Raw genomic sequence first — 22299 nt, forward strand, 5'->3', positions numbered from 1 at the left:
GGTAGCCCGTTATCTCCTGTGATTGCAAATCTGTTCATGGAAGACTTCGAGGAGCGTGCATTGGAGTCGGCGCCATTGAAACCTGCCTGTTTTTTCAGATACGTTGACGATACTTTTGTTGTTTGGCCGCATGGCAGGGAGCATTTGAATGCCTTTTTAGAACATCTAAACTCGATCCACCCCAACATTCGTTTTACCATGGAGGTGGAAGAGGATGGTTGCCTTCCCTTTCTTGACGTTTTGGTTAGGAGGAAGGTGGATGGATCGTTGGGACATGCGGTTTATAGGAAGCGTACTCACACTGACTTGTATCTGCAGGCGGACAGTTGTCATCATCCGGCCCAACGTGAAGGGGTACTTCGTACCCTGGTACACAGGGCACATGTCATCTCCGACGTTGAGACTTTGCCTGCGGAGCTGGCCCATCTTGAGGCTACCTTCCGCCACAATGGGTATAGTGAAAGACAGATAGAACGGGCGTTGCGATATCAACCAACTGTGCGCCAGGTGACTGATGATAATTCTCAGTTGACTCCTAAATCTATTGCCATTTTGCCCTACATAGGAAGCACTTCAAACAAGATAGGTCGTATTTTACGGAAATACAATGTGAAATGTGTTTTCCGACCTCCATCTAAGATTAAAGCGCTTTTGGGGTCTGTTAAGGATGATCTTGGTTTACGTAAGTCAGGTGTTTATCGCATTCCTTGTAGCTGTGGCATGGCATACATTGGTCAGACCATCAGGACCGTGGAGGACCGGTGTATTGAACATAAACGGCACACGCGACTACAGCAGCCTAGCAAATCTGCTATTGCCGAACATTGTTTGGACACTGGTCACCCCATGTGGTATAATAATACCGAGATATTAGCATGCACGTCCGGCTATTGGGATAGTGTGATTAAGGAGTCTGTTGAAATTAAATTGGCTAGCAACCTTGTGAATAGGGATGGAGGCTTTTGTTTAAACTCGGCCTGGAATCCTGCTCTTTCACTTGTTGAAAAACATAGGGACAGAGTTAACGTTTCCTCAACTACCAGTCCATAGTTTCTTACTATAGATAGCTCTGACTTCGTTCATCTTTGGTGGCTTTTGTTTAGGTGTGTGTTATCTTTTCTGTTAGACTCGCAGAACCGAGCTCTCGTGTTTTCTGCACTTCGTCTGGTCGTTGCAGTTAAGCCTTGAAAATGGCGGAGTGTGCATCCGCCGAAATATCGGCAGTTGTCGAAAATTCAACCTGGCTGAATGCCCGTAAGTACTTTGAACAGGTGTGACTGTGTCTTCGATGTTCCATGCGAGCACAGCAGAATGTAACCCACAGCATAATACTTCTCCCACCAGCCTGCGACCTTGGTGCGGTGCACATTTGGAACCGCCGTTCGCGTGGGTGACAACGTTTGTGGAGACAACCATCAACCTGTAGCAGCAGGAACGTGATTCATGCAACTAAGTGACACTATTCCATAGATCCACGATCCAATCTCCACAATCCCGTGCCTACTGCAGTCGTAACTGACGATGTCGTTGGACCAACAAGTGAACACGTAGGGGTCACGGAGCAGAGTCAGATGTTTAGGTAATATACAATGAGCACTTGAGCATGTACGAGCATTGTGCTATTTTGAGACAGATGCCACAGATCAGCATCTGTCATACTTTACGAGCAGACAAGAAGGCGAACCGCATGTTCTGTGAAGAGAAGTGGACGTCCAATCATTTAGGGCCTCATGGAAATTTTACTGACCTTCTACCTCTTTTCGTAGATGCTCACGACTGTAGCACTTGACCATTCGACCAGCTTCGCCGTTTTCGAGGTACTCATTCAAAGGCTCGGTGTAACAAACTGCACAATGTCCTAAATACAAAAAAATGGATCAAATGGCTCTCAGCACTATCGGACTTAACATCTGAGGTCATCAGTCCCTTAGAACTTAGAACTACTTAAACCTAACTAACCTAAGAACAACACACATCCATGCCCGAGGCAGGATTCGAACCTGCGACCGTAGCGGTCGCGCGCTTCCAGACTGAAGCGCCTAGAACCACTCGTCCACCCCGGCTCCTAAATATAGATCATGATAGTAAATAACACCGAAAACAGACCGGATGTTAGCCCTCTTTAATGTCATGGCCCCAGACAAAGCATAATGTGGCGTCATTCTGTAGATCGGAAAGTTCGCTTGCTGACCGTGTCTCTCTCAAGAGGCTGCTTCCTGTTTGTGTGTGTGAATCAACGTCTCCAAACACGCAGTCGGAGAAATTCGTCTCTCCTCTGAAGATTGTTTTTTTATTGGCTAATGCAGGGGAGAAAGGGAGAGCCGACGCAATTTCGATATCAAAAATGGAGGTAAATAGTCCATTTGCACTACCTTATGAAATTTGTTGTCTTAGAATTTATAGCAATCAAATAGACACTCACCACCAGATTATGATGATTATTCTTCGCAATAAAACATATTTTCAACGTCTGAGAATCACACACAGACATTTTGGAAACCAAGTAATTAAATTACCGCCACGAATACGTCATAGAGCTAAATATACCCTAATCTTGTACGCACCGACGTTTTTACAACAAAAGCACCCTCCTCCACCACAATGTTTTCACTGAACACATCTGGTGAAGAAATCCATCCTGTCACGCACACCCGTGATCGCGATGAGAGCACCGTCCGCCTACAGCTGGGATGTGTGGCCGTGCCACCGGCCGGGACGTCGCCTCGTCACGTGGGCGACGGTCAGCAGAGTCCCACACACACATCAGCCACGACTGCAGCTGCACGTCCATTCCCAACATCACACGCCGGCCCCACCCAACGTTCAGAGGTCAGAGGGACTGTCACCAAGCAGTCAGCCGATGAGTTTGCATGGTCGGAATAATCGTCCAGTGCAAACACCTGTCATATACAATCTTCTCACGTCACACAGACGCCCGCTTCTGTCGCCACTCACCATGCACACTGATTACTTCCCTAGTCAGCCACGCAAAGAGCGCTGCCGCCGAGACTTCACCTCGAGATCGTAAGGAAGGGCCGACATGTCGGAGCATTCTTTGTATACAGGGTGTTACAAAAAGGTACGGCCAAACTTTCAGGAAACGTTCCTCACACACAAATAAAAAAAAGATGTTATATGGACATGTGTCCGGAAACGCTTAATTTCCATGTTAGAGCTCATTTTAGTTACGTCAGTATGTACTGTACTTCCTCGATTCACCGCCAGTTGGCCCAATTGAAGGAAGGTAATGTTGACTTCGGTGCTTGTGCTGACCTGCGACTCATTGCTCTACAGTACTAGCATCAAGCACATCAGTACGTACCATCAACAGGTTAGTGTTCATCACGAACGTGGTTTTGCAGTCAGTGCAATGTTTACAAATGCGAAGTTGGCAGATGCCCATTTGTCGTATGGATCAACACGGGGTAATAGCCGTGGCGAGGTACGTTTGTGTCGAGACAGGTTTCCAGAACGAAGGTGTCCCGACAGGAAGACGTTCGAAGCAACTGATCGGCGTCTTACGGAGCACGGAACATTCCTCCAGCCTAGACTCGCGACTGGGGAAGACCTAGAACGACGAGGACGCCTGCAATGGACGAGGCAATTCTTCGTGCAGTTGACGATAACCCTAATGTCAGCGTCAGAGAAGTTGCTGCTGCACAAGGTAACGTTGACCACGTCACTGTATGGAGAGTGCTACGGGAGAACCAGCTGTTTCCCTACCATGTACATCTTGTGCAGACACTATCAGCAGCTGATTGGCCTCCACGGGTACACTTCTGCGAATAGTTCATCCGACAATGTGCCAATCCTCATTTCAGTGCAAATGTTCTCTTTACGGATGAGGCTTCATTCCAACGTGATCAAATTGTAAATTTTCACAATCAACATGTGTGGGCTGACCAGAATCCGCACGCAATTGTCCAATCACGTCATCAACACAGATTTTCTGTGAACGTTTGGGCAGGCATTGTTCGTGATGTCTTGGTTGGGCCCCATGTTCTTCCACCTACGCTCAATGGAGCACGTTATCATGATTTCATACGGAATACTCTACCTGTGCTGCTAGAACATGTGCCTTTACAAGTACGACACAACATGTGATTCATGCACGATGGAGCTCCTGCACATTTCAGTCGAAGTGTTCGTATGCTTCTCAACAACAGATTCGGTGACCGATGGATTGGTAGAGGCTGACCAATTCCATGGCTCCACGCTCTCCTGGCCTCAACCCTCTTGACTTTCAATTATGGGTGCATTTGAAAGCTCTTGACTACGCAACCCCGGTACCAAACGTAGAGACTCTTTGCTCGTATTGTGGACGGCTGTGATACAATACGCCATTCTCCAGGGCTGCATCAGCGCATCAGGGATTCCATGCGACGGAGGGTGGATGCATGTATCCTCGCTAACGGAGGACATTTTGAACATTTCCTGTAACAAAGTGTTGGAAATCACGCTGGTACGTTCTGTTCCTGTGTGTTTCCATTCCATGATTAATGTGATTTGAAGAGAAGTAATACAATCAGCTCTAACATGGAAATAAGCGATTCCGGACACATGTCCACATAGCATATTTTCTTTATTTGTGTGTGAGGAATGTTTCCTGAAACTTTGGTCGTACCTTTTGTAACACCCTGTATAACCGCTTGTCATAGAATAAGCCGTGGCTTTCATCGACCGAAGCCTTGTGCCTACTCGTGCCACCGGAAACAGTGCACTCCAAGACAAAAATGTCAGTCTTGGATGACGACGATTCAATCCCGCGTCCGGCCATCCTAATTTCGGTTTTCCGTGTTTTCCCTAAATTGCTCCAGGCAAATGCCGGGATGGTTCCTCTTAAAGGGCACGGCCGACTTCCTTCCCCGTCCTTCCCTAATCCGATGAGACCGATGACCTCGCTGTTTGATCTCTTGCTCCCAAACAACCCAACCCAACCCAAAGTCTTGAATGTATGCATCTAATTGAAACAAATTGAAATTACACCCGGACATAGACACTCCCCAGTTTAAATGTCCCATTTTACCTAATCCGAGAGACAGGAATGTTGCTGATTATACACCTAGAATTTCTCCCTTTTACGCGAGTTGTTTTTGAAGACAGAAGAAATCGGGACATACGCGCATTTTCACGTCGCTGAATAATCACTACTTGTTGTGAAAATCCTGTAACAGTATTGCCTAGTCTATATTTCTTCTAAGTATTCTCTCATCAGATAAAACGTTCTGTTCTAATCAGCTTAATATCTGTTACATCGTGCATCACAGGACTAGAATACTAAATTCATTTTTGGCTCATGACGGAATACTAAGAGCATTCTCTACCTCCGTCACAGGATGCTTCCTCCCTTTCGAACTCTCTTAAAGGAACCAAGTGCTTCATCACATACAGTGCCTCTTAAGGTAACAGCACACGGAAGTTCTGAATATCAAGTTTATACTACGTATCACTTTATATTTTCGGTAATAATGCTGATTTTATTACGATGGTCCACTCTCCCTGTGCAGTTGGAAAATTGAAATTTCGTTAAATCATATCACTGCAACAAAAAATACGCATGATTACCGTTCCTACCCCTAAATCATATTTGTGTTTCTCTAGTCCTCGCTTCCACCTATCCAACGGCAAATTGATTGGCTAGCTAATTACATTGATCGTGAGAAAGACTTTGCATGGGGAATAATTACACTCGCCACGTAGCTGAACGGCCATCCCTATGGGGAAGACTATGTTCTTTTCGAGGAACACTATTCACAAACTTTAGAGAACAGACATTTGAAGCTGACTGTAGAAGGACTCTGCCTCCAGCAACATACATTACGCGTAAGGACCACGAAAATGCCTCATGCCTCATGCCTCATGAGGAGGCATATAGGAAGTGTGTTTCCGTCTCTCTACTTGCGATTCGAATAGAAAAGGATGATTAGTAGTGGTACATGGTACTCTCCGCCACACACCGAACGATGGCTTGCGAAGTAAGCATAGAGATTTAAATGTAAATTTAGTCTACCTGTTAAGATTTCACTCCATTCATTTATAGACACAAAGGACGCTTGGAAGAATGCTGACTCTTATTTATCGAGAAAACAAAACACGGAACTTCTGCTCCTTATTGTCTCTCGCTAAAAATGCCCCTATTAGCTCATAATTTTGTCATTGCAGTCACTTTGTGAGACGTATGTGAGAAGCTGTAATATGTTTGCCCACAGCACTCAGAAGAATCGGTATGGAGCTCACCCCTCAACTCCCCTTTCGATAGAGTATTGTGTATTGTTTACCTGCCGTATTGTCACGAAACTTCCTGTCTTCGATATACAGCATCTTGCTTCAACATGATTTCCGCGAGTAAGATATGTCCTGTACCAAATCACAGACCCCTTCTAATTCTCTTGAAATCCTATCACGTTCCAAAACCGGTGTTCCATTAGTTAGAAGACTGTGTGGCCCTCCACCTATCACTGAAGAGGTATCACAACGAGAGAAACAGCATACTAGCGTACAGGAAGAAATTCACAGCCACTCAGGGTATACACGAACTGTACAAAGAATTTCAGAAGCGTAACACCTACAATTCATCGCTATCGAACAAATGTCTATAAATATCACCCTGCATATGTCCTTATCTCCCTTATAATCTTCCTATGGTTACTGTGTTACAAAGATGACAGTGCAAAGGTGCAGAGACTTGACTGTCATCACAGTCTCTCTCTCGCTCCCTTCCTCCCTCTCTCTCCCTCCCTCCTTCTCTCTCTCTCTCTCTCTCTCTCTCTCTCTCTCTCTCTCTCTCTCTCTCTCTCTGTTTCTCTCTTTCTCTCTCTCTCCTCGTTATTTTCATAAGGTACAACGGAGTAAGATTACGAACTATAAAAACTGCAATAATCTGACTTGGTAGAGAACTAGATAAGATATTACTGAATTTCTCTCATCCGATATATCGAAAACAAATACCGCCTGCTTGGTGACATCGAGTAAATATGCTGATCCTATTAAATATACACGTACTAGCCCATTCGAGTAGGTGGTCAGTGATCGAAGTCGCTTGTACAGACCTGTGTACATTTTTGTCATATGTACTGTAGGAGGACCATATCCTTCAGACTATCAATCAAAAGAGAGGATTTGTGTGTTATTATTTTGTAAGCAATCTCATACATTGTTTTTCTGATGCAACACACCCAAGCAGTGAACGACAATGGCTTTATACACCGTCGTACGTTTTGTTTTTTAAAGTTGGACATTGCATGGTGTCCTCTACTTTTAAACTCATGTTCCACAGTGACGGGGAAGCAGATGATTCAGTGTTCGGTTTTGAAGAGACCAAGAGCATTTAATTCTCTAATTGGCAGGTTATACCTCATCCAGGTATATCATCACTGTTTCGGAGTCCTAGGTGATGGTCATCATAAGCACCGAATCTTTTAACACGGCGTATTTTATTTTTATGACTTACAATTCATAACCATATGTGGAACAAGGGGTCTTCTGTAGGATTTAAACTCATAGAGTATGGACTATCAGCAGTCAATATCACCAGTGGAGGACTGAAATGATTTTCGTGCACCCAGGTGAGTATGTAAGTACCCTCATTCATCCACAGTTTTGAGTATTCTCTATCAATTTCGTAATATTAATGGGTTTTCAGCAATATCAACGCATTTTACCCAATTACTCATTGTCCAGACGATCACTCTCGACAAACTGTCATGTAAGCAAAATGCCTACTCGCATCGATCTCGTGATACTCTCAGCCAATTACTCTGGTTCTCAATTTCTGTATCATTGAGGGTCATATACCTGTAGACATATTGCGAACCTTGTTACACTACCTACATCACATGATGCAAATACTGTTTCTTAGAGCAGGAAATAGCCATCAGGAGAGAGGAAGTTCATTATCTGAAACTCTTCTAAATTAGGTAAGATTATATTACAATTTTCCATATCCTCCTATGCGAATGGGAGTCACAAAGTATACTCACATTCGTAGCACAATGTCGGAGACTGAAAAATTTGTCTCCAACACCTCTGATGATTACCACCCCGTCAAACGAATCATATCCATAGCAGTAAGTAAATAAATTGGCAACAGCTGGGCTGAGAGGGCTTCCCATCGCCACCCCGTCGATCTGTTCGTAGAACTCGTTTTCTACTGGAAATAAGTTGTCGTCAGGCAGTGTTTAATTAAAGCCACTATGTCAGTCGCAAAACGGTCTTCTATATATGAAATAGCTTCGTTTAGAGGCACAATGGTAACCAGTGACCCTACATCGAAGCTCACAAGAATATCACTTGGGCTGACATTAATCTCCCTCAGTTTTTCAATATAATGCGCCGAGTTTTTAACGGAACTGTCCATTCTGCCGATGTATGGTTACAGCAAGCAGGCAAGATATCTGGGCACCTCTTGTGTTGGAGATCCTATAGCACTCACATCGGGAGCTGTGGTTTGTCTACATTTGGGAGTCCATATAGTCTGGGTGGATAAGCTTCCGTTTTGCGGAGTTGTTTTTTATCATCCGAAGAAAGAGAAGATTGGTATTTCTCAAAATTTTGGTTGTAGGGTCCTTCTTAAGCTTTTTTATATGTAGTGGGATCCAAAATGTCACTAATCTTCTTGTGATAATCTATGGTGTTGGGCAAAACCGCTGCAGTAAGAACTGCAAAAGACGCTCGACACCCCCTAGCAACACCTGGGGTATACAAAATTCCATGCAGTTGTGGACAAGCATATATTGGAACAACGAAAAGAAGTGTAAACACCAGCTTAGCGGAACTTAAAAGAAACTGTCGCTTAGGACACATCGAAAAATTGGCCGCAGCTGAGGATGTTTTAGGAGATGGGAACCACGAAATTAAATTTAATGAGACAAGCGTTCTAGCACGCACATCCCATTATCATGCGCTCATTTATAGAGAAGCAATAGAGATTCACAAACACCTGGACCCTCAGTGGCAGTAGCCGGACGCCCTCAGACGATATCCCGCAGATGGAGACGAAACGTTAGGTGGAAATTTTATACATCGACTACGGCCACTCAGCCCGGAACTTTCAACTGAAGACAACACAGGCCGTGAAAGCCTACATTGTATGATTAATGGAACTTTGAACCTAATTCCCTTCACTTCTCAACCCAAAATAGTCGCATGTGGAAAAAGGGCTAACTTCTGCGAAATTTTGTTCTTTTCAGGTTTAATAGACGGCCAGACAGCAGATGCATCCCGAAACTATTGTATTATGTATGGGGAGAGCGCATCGTGCCAAAATACGTAAGAAAAGTATTTTCTATATCAGCTGTCGTGTGGTAGTGGCAGTTTATTCTTCTTCAAACCTTGTATGACAGCTTTAAGTCAGAAAAAGATTTATACGTGCATGTAATCAATAAACAACATGTGCATATCCAGAACGTTATAGATAGCATCAGAGAATTTGCATATATGGTTGACGCTCTCATGTTTACTATTGTTTTAACAACACTAAAAGGAACCATACGAAAAATGTGCACTGTATTATAAGAAATGAAATAAAACTATCCACAATAACCTTACGATGAAAGTATGTTTTAATAAAACTGAGTATCTGTACACAAGCGTGCCTCTATCGGCACGAATTAGTAAAATACTACTCACTTAGATTTTGATTGCGTCTGTGTTTAATTGGTATACTGCGTCATACTCAATAGGTATGCAAATGTGGCATTTCTTAAACAAAGTTATGTATTCCTAGGAACCCATAATTTGCTTGTCAGCAGAGGAAAGAGGCGCTACCTGTTGTGCAGCATTGTAAGTTTTTCAACGTTGTACTCTGAGCTGAACGTACACTACTGGCCATTAAAAATGCTACACCAAGAAGAAATGCAGATGATAAACGGGTATTCATTGGACAAATATATTATACTACAACTGGCATGTGATTACATTTTCACGCAATTTGGGTGCATAGATCCTGAAAAATCAGTACCCAGAACAACCACCTCTGGCCGTAATAACTGCCTTGATACGTCTGGGCATTGAGTCAAACAGAGCTTCGATGGCGTGTAAAAGTACAGCTGCCCATGCTGCTTCAACACGATATCACAGTTCATCAAGAGTAGTGACTGGCGTATTGTGACGAGCCAGTTGCTCGGCCACGATTGACAACACGTTTTCAGTTAGTGAGAGATTTGGAGAATGTGCTGGCCAGGGCAGCAATCGAACATTTTCTGTATCCAGAATGGCTCGTACAGGACCTGCAACATGCTGTCGTGCATTATCCTGCTGAAATGTAAGGTTTCGCAGGGATCGAATGAAGGTTAGAGCCACGAGTCGTAACACATCTGAAATATAACGTCCACTGTTCAAAGTGCCGTCAATGCGAACGAGAGGTGAGCGAGACGTGTAACCAATGGCACCCCATACCATCACGCAGGGTGATACGCCAGTATGGCGATGACGAACACAGGCTTCCAATGTGCGTTCTCCACGATGTCGCTAAACACGGATGCGACCTTCATGATGCTGTAAACAGAACCTGGATTCGCCTGAAAAAATGACGTTTTGCCATTTGTGCACCCAGGTTCGTCGTTAAGTACACCATCGCTGGCGCTCCTGTCCGTGATGCAGCGTCAAGGGTAACCAAAGCCATGGTCCCCGAGCTGATAGTCCATGCTGCTGCTAACGTCTTCGAACTGTTCGTGCAGATGGTTGTTGTCTTGCAAACGTCCCCATCTGTTGACTCAGGGGTCGAGACGTGGCTTCACGATCCGCTACAGCCATGCGGATAAGATGCCTGTTATCTCGACTGCTAGTGATACGAAGCCGTTTGGATCCAGCACGGCGTTCCGTATTACCCTCCTGAACCCACCGATTCCATATTCTGCAAACAGTCATTGGATCTCGACCAACGCGAGCAGGAATGTCGCGATACGATAAACCGCAATCTCGATAGGCTACAATTCCACCTTTATCAAAGTCGGAAACGTGATGGTACGCATTTCTCCTCCTTACACGAGGCATCACAATAACGTTTCACCAGGCAACGCCGGTCAACTGCTGTTTGTGTGTGAGAAATCGGTTGGAAACTTTCCTCATGCCAGCACGTTGTACGTGTCGCCATCGGCGCCAAACTTGTGCGAATGTTCTGAAAAGCTAATCATTTGCATATCACAGCATCTTCTTCCTGTCGGATACATTTCGCGTCTGTAGCACGTCATCTTCGTGGTGTAGCAATTTTAATGGCCAGTAGTGTACTTTCTCGCGATTTCCTTATCGATGTTTGATCTGACTGCTTGTAGCTCTTTCACAGAAACCTCGAAAACATTACAGTGAGCAAGACTAGAACCGCGAACCGTAACAGACGCTTTTACACAGGTCAGCACGTTACCATAGAGCGAGCGAAGTGGTATGTTTCTTGGCTTCCTTTTGCGAGGTCAGTAGTGGCTAGAACTCGTAAACCGCGATTTAAAGGACGAGAATAGTTGCGATTGCCACTTGCAACGAGTTTTCTGGGCTGAAAACCGTAAATTTAGAATCTTTTGTTACACCTCAAGCGATAATAACACAGATTATTCAATGGAGATGACAGGAAAAATCAAGTGAACTTTGAGGTTTAATTCGGTGCACACCAGGAAGTAACTCGTCGATCACAGAGCTGCAAAACGTACCTTGCCTTGTTGCCGAATCTCAGTTACAGTATCAGCAGGAAGAAGACGAACCGATGTGATCCTACAGCGGGCTGGGAAGTGACCATACCTGGCGTCTCAAAGACGCGGTTACTACGGCCTGGAATACGTAATGCGTCTGATATGCATTTCTGTAACCAGGTTTAGGAACTGGAACGTAGTTACTAATAATACTCAGAACTGACTGCTAACTAAACATCATAAATCAGTAGCTCTCATTATAGTTTTTATATTTCTTTCGTAAGTGTACTCAAACTCACCGATAGTCGAGCACAACAAACATATGAAAATAAAAAAAGAATATGTGTGTATGTATGTGTGTGTGTGTGTGTGTGTGTGTGTGTGTGTGTGTGTGTGTGTGTGTGTATGTGTGTGTGAGAGAGAGAGAGAGAGAGAGAGAGAGAGAGAGAGAGAGAGAGAGAGAAATGAACGAGTTAGAGAGAGTAAAAAATTGTTGTAAAGAAATCGAATCATGGTGTGTAAATAAATCTTTCATTAAAATGACACGTTACACATAATTACGAAATGTCGTATACATGATCTGTGGAACAAGTATTAATGTAATCAAATCAAATCTAATATAATCTAAGATATCATATTGATGACTAGCCATGAAGAGTCATGAATTACCGCAATTTTCGCCAATATCAATAACAAAATCCAAACTTGAAAATAAAAGACGACAGTTATTGTATTAAACCGGGATTCCTATCAAGACCCTTTCGTGTCTATTAACTAACCACGAAAGATATCTGATATACCTCCATTCAGAAGTAACAAAGTGTGCATGCATTTAAAGATGAAGCACATTATGTGAAGTTCTCTGACGGAGATACGAACCCAACACGTAATCGGATTGTTAAGTAAGTAAAATCAAATGTTACATATCGGATTTCTTACCAGCTGCTAAGTGTTTCAATCTAAAATAAGGATACAAATTTCTGTGCCAGAGCGACAATCGAATCGCACACCTACCGTCCTTCTTTATCATCCACGAATATAGCTTAAGTATCAATTGCTTACTCACCAACAGTAAGATGTTTGCGTGTTTGACCAGTAATAACGACATCTATTGCGACTGTTGGCAACATATGAACAGACATTAAAAATGCAAGTTAATTTTCACTAGCACGCTGGTGCGCATATGATAGGGCTTGAAATGAAATTATGAATATTATTGAACTGCATCAGGATTGGGACACACATACTTAACTTTTGGAGGAGACCTAGAGAAGATCGCAGTCTTGGGAAAAGGAACGAAATGATTTAACTATACTGTTCCGAGAGAATCAAATCCTCGAAAGAGGAGATAAAAATTTGAATCACAGTCCAGCACCAAATTTTTCAACGTCTCTAGTTCAACCAAGTACAAGTAAAATAAGAGCCGTATTCCTTCAAACGGCTATCGCTACATCAAATAAAGTAAAATTTTCTAATGTAAGTAATTTTACTAGTGACAGTATTTCTGTTCACCATGACTTCCACCTATGTCATTTCCCAACGTAAGCGAGTCTGTTACATGGTTAACTAGAAGCAAGCTTCTGATGCGGAGATTTTGCTATTCTCATGTCAGCAGGATGTAAAGACTCTTCCAGGCATCGTAGCCTCGATGTTAATCCATTTTGAAATTTTCACTAATTCAGCAAATTTCTTAGTTCGAGAAAATCCACTGTGAAGTGTGAAGATAACGGATGATTCAATTATTACCATCATTATTACCATCATTTTCTTCATACCGCTGCTGGAACATATGTGCTTGAAGTACATTTAATGCTTTTTGGTCATTATAGAAGTAGTTGCCCAAAAACAGGTTCTTTCCCTGTCTACGGAATCCTTTTCGCAATTCTAGTTCAAATTTAATATTCACTTCTATAACGGAGGAAAGAATTTCACAGTTGCGAAACCCGCATCCGACTCATTGACCTTACACTTAGTCCCTGACCATAAATTCTAGCTCAGAGTGACACCAGTTTAAGAAACCCAATTTTAGCGAATACGGTTTACGAGTGCTCCTTCTCACCGGAAAATACGCAATTCACTCATTGGGCTCCGTAAGTAGACTGTAACAGTAATTTCTGTGTGTATGCAATGCACACGGACTGTAGAATTTAGTGGTGTTCTCTCGTCCACTTCTGTGTACAGTATGCCTGACCTAAATGGGCCGTTTATCATTACAGGCCGTGGGCAGTGGTACATCATACTCACAACAGTAATGTGCTTATACTGACAACCTCACTGTTCGTTTTACCTGATTTTGTAATCATTTAAATAAAACAACATGACCTTCCAGTGGCAGATATTTCTTCCCCCTTTTCTTTCTTTAAAATTTGTCAGTAAGCTTTATGCATTCCATCCAGCGAAATGCGGCAGAGTACAGCCGGTAAACGATTCACAAACCACGATTTAGTGCCTTTAAGACGATTTCTTTAAATACTGTCGTAGCTGAAGGAATTTGGTTTCTTCTTAAATCGTCTTATGCAGCAACGTTCACAGGTATCTCAAATAGGAAAAGCTCTTTATCCAGGTACGAAGTTGTAAAACAAACTTCCCACAGTTTGTGCCAGTAGATCTTTCGTCTGATAGCACTACGTAATTATTTTGTCTAAGAGTTTGTTACAAGTAGTGTTCCTCTAGGTGTGGGAATCATTGCTTAAAAACTAGTTTAAAACAGATGCGTACAGTACTGCTAAATATTCGAAATGATTATCAACCTAAGTCTGAGTTCATCCACAAACTGGGGCGTATTTATAATTTTGAAGCTGGAATGTGAATACTTGTCTTCCTTGAGTGGGCACTGGAAGTCGTTCACACGAATACTATGAATACTTTGAACGCTATAGTTAACATTGCTGTCATAAACTAATTTGGTTTTTTAATTCTTCTGAGCCTTCAGCGTGCAACATATGTTTTAGATGCACTCTTAGAGAAAAAAATTGACCGCCGAGTCGTTCGCGTAAGGTGGGCAATACAGTCGTGCTCCCCTCAAAATTCTATGTCCGCCAATGTACTCGATCTGGAAACACTGTAAGCAGGGACACTTTCCAGAGGAAGTCTTGACTGCAATCTGAATACATCATTCTTGATTATAACTGCAGTCTTGGGGTAAAACGCGAGACTAGCTAATACGACATCTGGCAACCGATAGCAAACGTCGACGAAATTTTTATCTCACCTTTCTTCTCGGTGCTGAAACTATGGGTATAATTCAAGCGAATCTACAATATATTTCGCTTACTGCCACATTGGTAATAACAGTTTGGTTCAACAATATTTTAGCGATAGATTTCTTGGCCGACCATCTGCCTCTGAAAACTGCATGCGTCTGAGTTCTCTGCGACCCATTTGCTGCCTACTGACGGGGGCTGAGGTACTGCGCTGCCTCGTCTTGTGTCCACAACATCTTCTCCACTCCCCACTCCCGACGGTGTAAAATGCTTTAATGTTGTTGAGTGATGACCCATAAAATCTGTCTACGATTTGTGCTTCACACTCGATAGCAACACAGACACAAAACCGTTTTTATTTGATGAGTATTTCATTACGCTAGTATGCAATACATCAATGTGGCACAGAATTAATTTCATTGTTTCTGATCCATTGCTCTATAATTAAAGCGTCACATCCTGTTCTTTTTCCTTTCACAGGATATTCTTCAAATACACTCCTGGAAATGGAAAAAAGAACACATTGACACCGTTGTGTGAGACGCACCATACTTGCTCCGGACACTGCGAGAGGGCTGTACAAGCAATGATCACACGCACGGCACAGCGGACACACCAGGAACCGCTGTCTTGGCCGTCGAATGGCGCTAGCTGCGCAGCATTCGTGCACCGCCGCCGTCAGTGTCAGCCAGTTTTCCGTGGCATACGGAGCTCCATCGCAGTCTTTAATACTGGTAGCATGCCGCGACGGGGTGGACGTGAACCGTATGTGCAGTTGACGGACTTTGAGCGAGGGGGAATAGTAGGCATGTGGGAGGCCCGGTGGACGTACCGCCGAATTGCTCAACACGTGGGGCGTGAGGTCTCCACAGTACATCGATGTTGTCGCCAGTGGTCGCCGTAAGGTGCACGTGCCCGTCGACCTGGGACCGGACCGCAGCGACGCACGGATGCACGCCAAGATCGTAGGATCCTACGCAGTGCCGTAGGGGACCGCACCGCCACTTCCCAGCAAATTAGGGACACTGTTGCTCCTGGGGTATCGGCGAGGACCATTCGCAACCGTCTCCATGAAGCTGGGCTACGGTCCCGCACACCGTTAGGCCGTCTTCCGCTCACGCCCCAACATCGTGCACCCCGCCTCCAGTGGTGTCGCGACAGGCGTGAATGGAGGGACGAATGGAGACGTGTCGTCTTCAGCGATGAGAGTCGCTTCTGCCTTGGTGCCAATGATGGTCGTATGCGTGTTTGGCGCCGTGCAGGTGAGCGCCACAATCAGGACTGCATACGACCGAGACACACAGGGCCAACACCCGGCATCATGGTGTGGGGAGCGATCTCCTACAATGGCCGTACACCTCTGGTGATCGTCGAGGGGACACTGAATAGTGCACGGTACATCCAAACTGTCATCGAACCCATCGTTCTACCATTCCTAGACCGGCAAGGGAACTTGCTGTTCCAACAGGACAATGCACGTCCGCATGTATCCCGTGCCACCCAACGTGCTCTAGAAGGTGTAAGTCAACTACCCTGGCCAGCAAGATCTCCGGATCTGTTCCCCATTGAGCATGTTTGGGACTGGATGAAGCGTCGTCTCACGCGGCCTGCACGTCCAGCACGAACGCTGGTCCAACTGAGGCGCCAGGTGGAAATGACATGGCAAGCCGTTCCACAGGACTACATCCAGCATCTCTACGATCGTCTCCATGGGAGAATAGCAGCCTGCATTGATGCGAAAGGTGGATATACACTGTACTAGTGCCGACATTGTGCATGCTCTGTTGCCTGTGTCTATGTGCCTGTGGTTCTGTCAGTGTGATCATGTGATGTATCTGACCCCAGGAATGTGCCATTAAAGTTTCCCCTTCCTGGGACAATGAATTCACGGTGTTCTTATTTCAATTTCCAGGAGTGTAGTTTAATTTTGTCATGGATTCATATGTGTTAGTCAAGGCACAGAGAGTAAATGCAATGTAATGTGTTTGGTTTCTTTCTTTGATTCCTTATGCAGAATGGATGCGAAACATCGTCTCACTATCTTTCAGAACCTGTTCTATACCTACTCAAGCAAACTGCTTGTTTTGGGGTCCATACATTAATTAATGGAGAAGTGAATGCTGTTCAAAAATGATATTTAAAATATTCAACTGGATTTAAGGTAACAAAATTGCCCATATTTCAAGCTGACCAGAGAAAAAGTCGGTTTCTAGAGAGGCTGTTAGCGAATGTCAGAAGAGAGTTCCTAATTGCTGCCGTGGAAATTTAGAATAGCGGCCCTATAAAAATCAAGAGGTTCATTTCCTTCATACTTATCATCCTGGCATGTGCGTCTTAAGTGAAGAACAATTTTGAAATTCGTATCGTTGACGGTCGATTCGAATTTCTTCAGAGACGCTTGTATTGTGAAGCAGCTTGGCAGTCAGTAAGCTGAGATATATGACCATTAACACAGCTTACTGAGTCGTGTTACCAAGAGGCCTTGATGTGTAAAGGTTTTGTTCCGATTTCGTTACAGAATTTTTTCTGGAAAATCGTATCTCTATAAAATAAATCAGAAAAAAAGCTCGCACACTCTGGCCCCTACCACGGTTAGAACTGATGACTCATTTAGCCTTTGCGGCACAAGACACGGGTGGTAGCACGGCGCTAAGGACCCACTGGTGCCAGCACGCCACTCTCATCATGGTATTGCTTACTCAGCCTCATAACGCATTGTGAAAGATAATAAAAGTTGTCACTTATGTGAAGAACAGCATTTCTTTATCCAAAAAAAAAAAAATCAATTTTCTGTCTCAGTGTCTTTGTTTACATGAGGATTATATAGCACGAGTCATTCAAATGGAAAGCGAATATCAAGTGAGTCAATTCAGTACCATACGCGGAAGTCATTGCACTGCCAGTGTTGCCAATTCTCAGCTGTGCTAGGAACAGCTCTGTAGCGGTATGTGAGGAGATTCCCATGTGTGTGTGTCATAGGAGGATACGGAGAGAAGGTGCAGGGTTTGGTTAACATGCAGCGTTTTCTCCTACCAGTTGTGTCAAACATTCAGGTGTATAATCTTCTATCACGATTACAGTTTCCCTCAAAATATATACGAATAAAACACTTACCTTGTTACTTTGTGACAAAAGATTATTTCAGTACAATAAAAAGTCGTTGGAAATCAATTTTGCCCACCTGTCACGAAAAATGAGATAACAAACACTTTGCACCTCGAAATCGATTGCATCTATGTGCAGTCTTGTGATCATACAAGCAAAATTTCATGAATTGCACGAGAATGTAGAAAAATGATGGTGCAAATAAAAGCTATATAAAAGAAACCAATTATTCTGTGCCACATAATAATCAAATCATTTAAAAATTCAGAAGAGGAGAAACTAAAAATTATGCCCATTAAGAAGGAAATAAAGTGCAGATGCAGGCACTGTGCAGATCTGTGCTTTTTCATCTTCAGCTCTAGACAAGTAATGTATACTGACCAGTGTATTTATTGCTTTCGTAATGTTTCCTTCTTGTTTGGTCTTCTAATGACGAACTGGATCCACACTCATGAATTTTATTGTTTCTTTGTGTCCTTCCATCGACCTTCATTGTGTGTTATTGCTTGGTGTTCAAAAAGCTAAATACAAAGCCTGCTGCCACGAGGTATTAAAGGAGGTAGCAAGAAGGCTAACGAATTATAAGCAAAATACGCTGAGATGCCAATTTGTCTGTCGTCATGGTGTTAAGTCGACAGAAGTAGTTGGGTAGTACTACCTGCATCACCGGCATCCCGTTGTCGTTTCCTCTTACTGAGATTTTCATATTACCCTGAACACAAAATGCTGAGATAAATGTGTTTATTCTCCGTGATGAAACCTCCCACATCCCATTCATCCTGATCCATTCATTATGTTCATCAGCAGTAATGAGTGATACGAAAGCTGTTGTGAGGTGCCGAATAACAATAGCAATGGTAGTAATAACAAATCACTAATCAAGGATGTTTATTGCTTTACAGACAATTATAAACAGTTAACAAAACAACTAAGAAAGGCCGAGTGTTTAATTGGCGCACTGCATATGTATTCTTATCACTTTTTTACTGAATTCTCTTCTGGTTGTTTGCAGAAAGAAAAGACAGAATCCTGTAGGCATACATATTGCTAGTACAACGAGATGTTACCTATCCTTGCTTTATATGACGTCACCGAGCTGATATTTGAAATACATTTCTGTTTTCTCTCTCTGTCTCTCTTTCCCTCTTTTTATTTTTATATTTTGAGGAAAGCGTCGAGAAGCGCGAGTAATAAGCAAGTAGGTATATAAACTATTTACAGTTATTTTCATCGGGATACATAATGCAAAACTACGCCTTTTAGTGTATTATTGCGTAATTCCAATTATAGACAGTCTATTCGTGAGCTTGCTCGCATTCAGTAGGGTGAAACCTATCACAGAAGCAAGCAAAACATAAATATTTCTTGCACCAAGCGAGTCACACAAATGAAATCTCGCTGCACTGACGTGTTGTCCGATATACAGGGTGGTCCATTTATAGTGACCGGGCCAAATATCTCACAAAATAAGTATCAAACGAGAAAACTACAAAGAACGAAACTCGTCTAGCTTGAAGGGGGAAACCAGATGGCGCTATGGTTGGCCCGCCAGATGATGCTGTCATAAGTCAAACGGATATCAACTGTGTGTTTTTTTAAGTAGGAACATCCATTTTTTATTACATATTCGTGTAGTACGTAAAAAATATGAATGTTTTAGTTGGACCACTATTTTCGCTTTGTGATAGATGGCGCTCAAATAGTCACCAACGTAAAGGTACATGGTATCACGTACCATTCCGCCAGTGCGGACGTTATTCGCTTCGTGATACATTACCCGTGTCAAAATGGACCGTTTACCAATTGCAAAAAGGTTGGTATCGTGTTGATGTATGGCTATTGTGAGCAAAATGCCCAACGAGCGTGCGCTATGTATCCTGCTCGATATCCTGGACGACGTCATCCAAGTGTCCGGGCCGTTCACCGGATAGTTACTTTATTTAAGGAAACAGGAAGTGTTCAGCCACATGTGAAACGTCAACCACGACCTGCAACAGATGATGATGCCCAAGTAGGTCTTTTAGCTGCTGTCGCGGCTAATCCGCACATCAGTACCTGACTAATTGCGTGGGAATCGGGAATCTCAAAAACGTCGGTGTTGAGAATGCTACATCAACATCGATTGCACCCGTACCATATTTATACGGAACAAGAGTTTCATGGCGACGACACTGAACATCGTGTACAGCTCTGCCACTGGTCACAAGAGAAATTACGGGACGATGACAAATTTTTTGCAAGCGTTCTATTTAGCGGCGAAACTTCATTTACCAACGTAAAACGGCATAATATGCACTATTGGGCAACGGAAAATCCACGATGGCTGCGACAAGAGGAACATCAGCGACCTTGGCGGGTTAATGTATGGTGCGGCATTATGGGAGGAAGGATAATTGACCCGATTTTATCGATGGAAATCTAAATCGGGCAATGTATGCTAATTTCCTACGTAATGTTCTACCGATGTTACTACAAGATGTTTCACTGCATGACAGAATGGAGATGTATTTCCAACATGATGGATGTCCTTGAGAATGAAGCGGTATTGAATAGCATATTTCATGACGGGTGGATTGGTCGTCGAAGCACCATACCATGTCCCGCACGTTCACCGGATATGACATCCCGGGATTCCTTTCTGTGGGGAAAGTTGAAGTATATTTGCTATCGTGATCCACCGACAACGCCTGACAACATGCATCAGCGCATTGTCAATGCCTGTGCGAACTTTGCGAAGGCGAAATATTCGCTGTTGAGAGGAATGTCGTTACATGTATTGCCAAATGCATTGAGGTTGACGGACATATTTTGAGCATTTATTGCGTTAATGTGGTATTTACAGGTAATTACGCTGTAACAGCATGCGTTCTCAGAAATGATAAGTTCACAAAGGTACATGCATCACACTGGAACAACTGAAATAAAATGTTCAAATGTACCTACGTTCTGTATTTTAATTTAAAAAACCTACCTGTTACCAACAGTTGGTCTAAAATTGCTAGCCTTATGTTTGTGACTATTACAGCGCCATATGTCACAAAGCGAAAAAATTGGTCCAACTAAAACATTCATATTTCTTTACGTAGTACACGAATATGTAATAAAAAATGAGGTTTCCTATTTTTAAAAACGCAGTTGATATCCGATTAGGTTCTGGATTCGAATTCCTGTCTAACACAAAGCTTTCCCTCACAGCATTTCAAGTAAGTTACTTGTGAAAAAACAATATTTAACATCTTTCGTAGTTCGTTAACAGGGACAATATATGGTGGGTAGGAATTCGCGTCCGTTAAAAATGTTTACGTTATGTAATTTAAAGTTGATATTTTCTAACTGATACTGTGTAAAGTCGAGGTATATCACTCTCTTTATGCCTAGTCAGGAATGACTGTTAGTTTCCGTCAGTCACGAAATCTTTGTTTAGTTAGCATGACCTAGGTTTGAATCCATATGCAAAACGAGACGGTTCGTTGTGTCATTTGAAGGACATATACACTCTTGGAAATTGAAATAAGAACACCGTGAATTCATTGTCCCAGGAAGCGGAAACTTTATTGACACATTCTTGGGGTCAGATACATCATATGATCACACTCACAGAACCACAGGCACATAGACACAGGCAACAGAGCATGCACAATGTCGGCACTAGTACAGTGTATATCCACCTTTCGCATCAATGCAGGCTGCTATTCTCCCATGGAGACGATCGTAGAGATGCTGGATGTAGTCCTGTGGAACGGCTTGCCATTTCATTTCCACCTGGCGCCTTAGTTGGACCAGCGTTCGTGCTGGACATGCAGACCGCGTGAGACGACGCTTCATCCAGTCCCAAACATGGTCAATGGGGAACAGATCCGGAGATCTTGCTGGCCAGGGTAGTTGACTTACACCTTCTAGAGCACGTTGGGTGGCACGGGATACATGCGGACGTGCATTGTCCTGTTGGAACAGCAAGTTCCCTTGCCGGTCTAGGAATGGTAGAACGATGGGTTCGATGACAGTTTGGATGTACCGTGCACTATTCAGTGTCCCCTCGACGATCACCAGAGGTGTACGGCCATTGTAGGAGATCGCTCCCCACACCATGATGCCGGGTGTTGGCCCTGTGTGTCTCGGTCGTATGCAGTCCTGATTGTGGCGCTCACCTGCACGGCGCCAAACACGCATACGACCATCATTGGCACCAAGGCAGAAGCGACTCTCATCGCTGAAGACGACACGTCTCCATTCGTCCCTCCATTCACGCCTGTCGCGACACCACTGGAGGCGGGCTGCACGATGTTGGGGCGTGAGCGGAAGACGGCCTAACGGTGTGCGGGACCGTAGCCCAGCTTCATGGAGACGGTTGCGAATGGTCCTCGCCGATACTC

At 43.6% G+C, this 22299-nt stretch overlaps 1 pseudogene; it reads left to right on the plus strand.

Moving 5' to 3' along the window:
• The first annotated feature begins 5189 nt into the window (after positions 1 to 5189).
• Positions 5190 to 5352, plus strand: LOC126300019 (U2 spliceosomal RNA; annotated as a pseudogene).
• The last annotated feature ends 16947 nt before the right edge of the window (positions 5353 to 22299 follow it).

This window comes from Schistocerca gregaria, chromosome X (genome assembly GCF_023897955.1).
Source record: "Schistocerca gregaria isolate iqSchGreg1 chromosome X, iqSchGreg1.2, whole genome shotgun sequence".
In the NCBI taxonomy this organism is placed as follows: domain Eukaryota; kingdom Metazoa; phylum Arthropoda; class Insecta; order Orthoptera; family Acrididae; genus Schistocerca; species Schistocerca gregaria.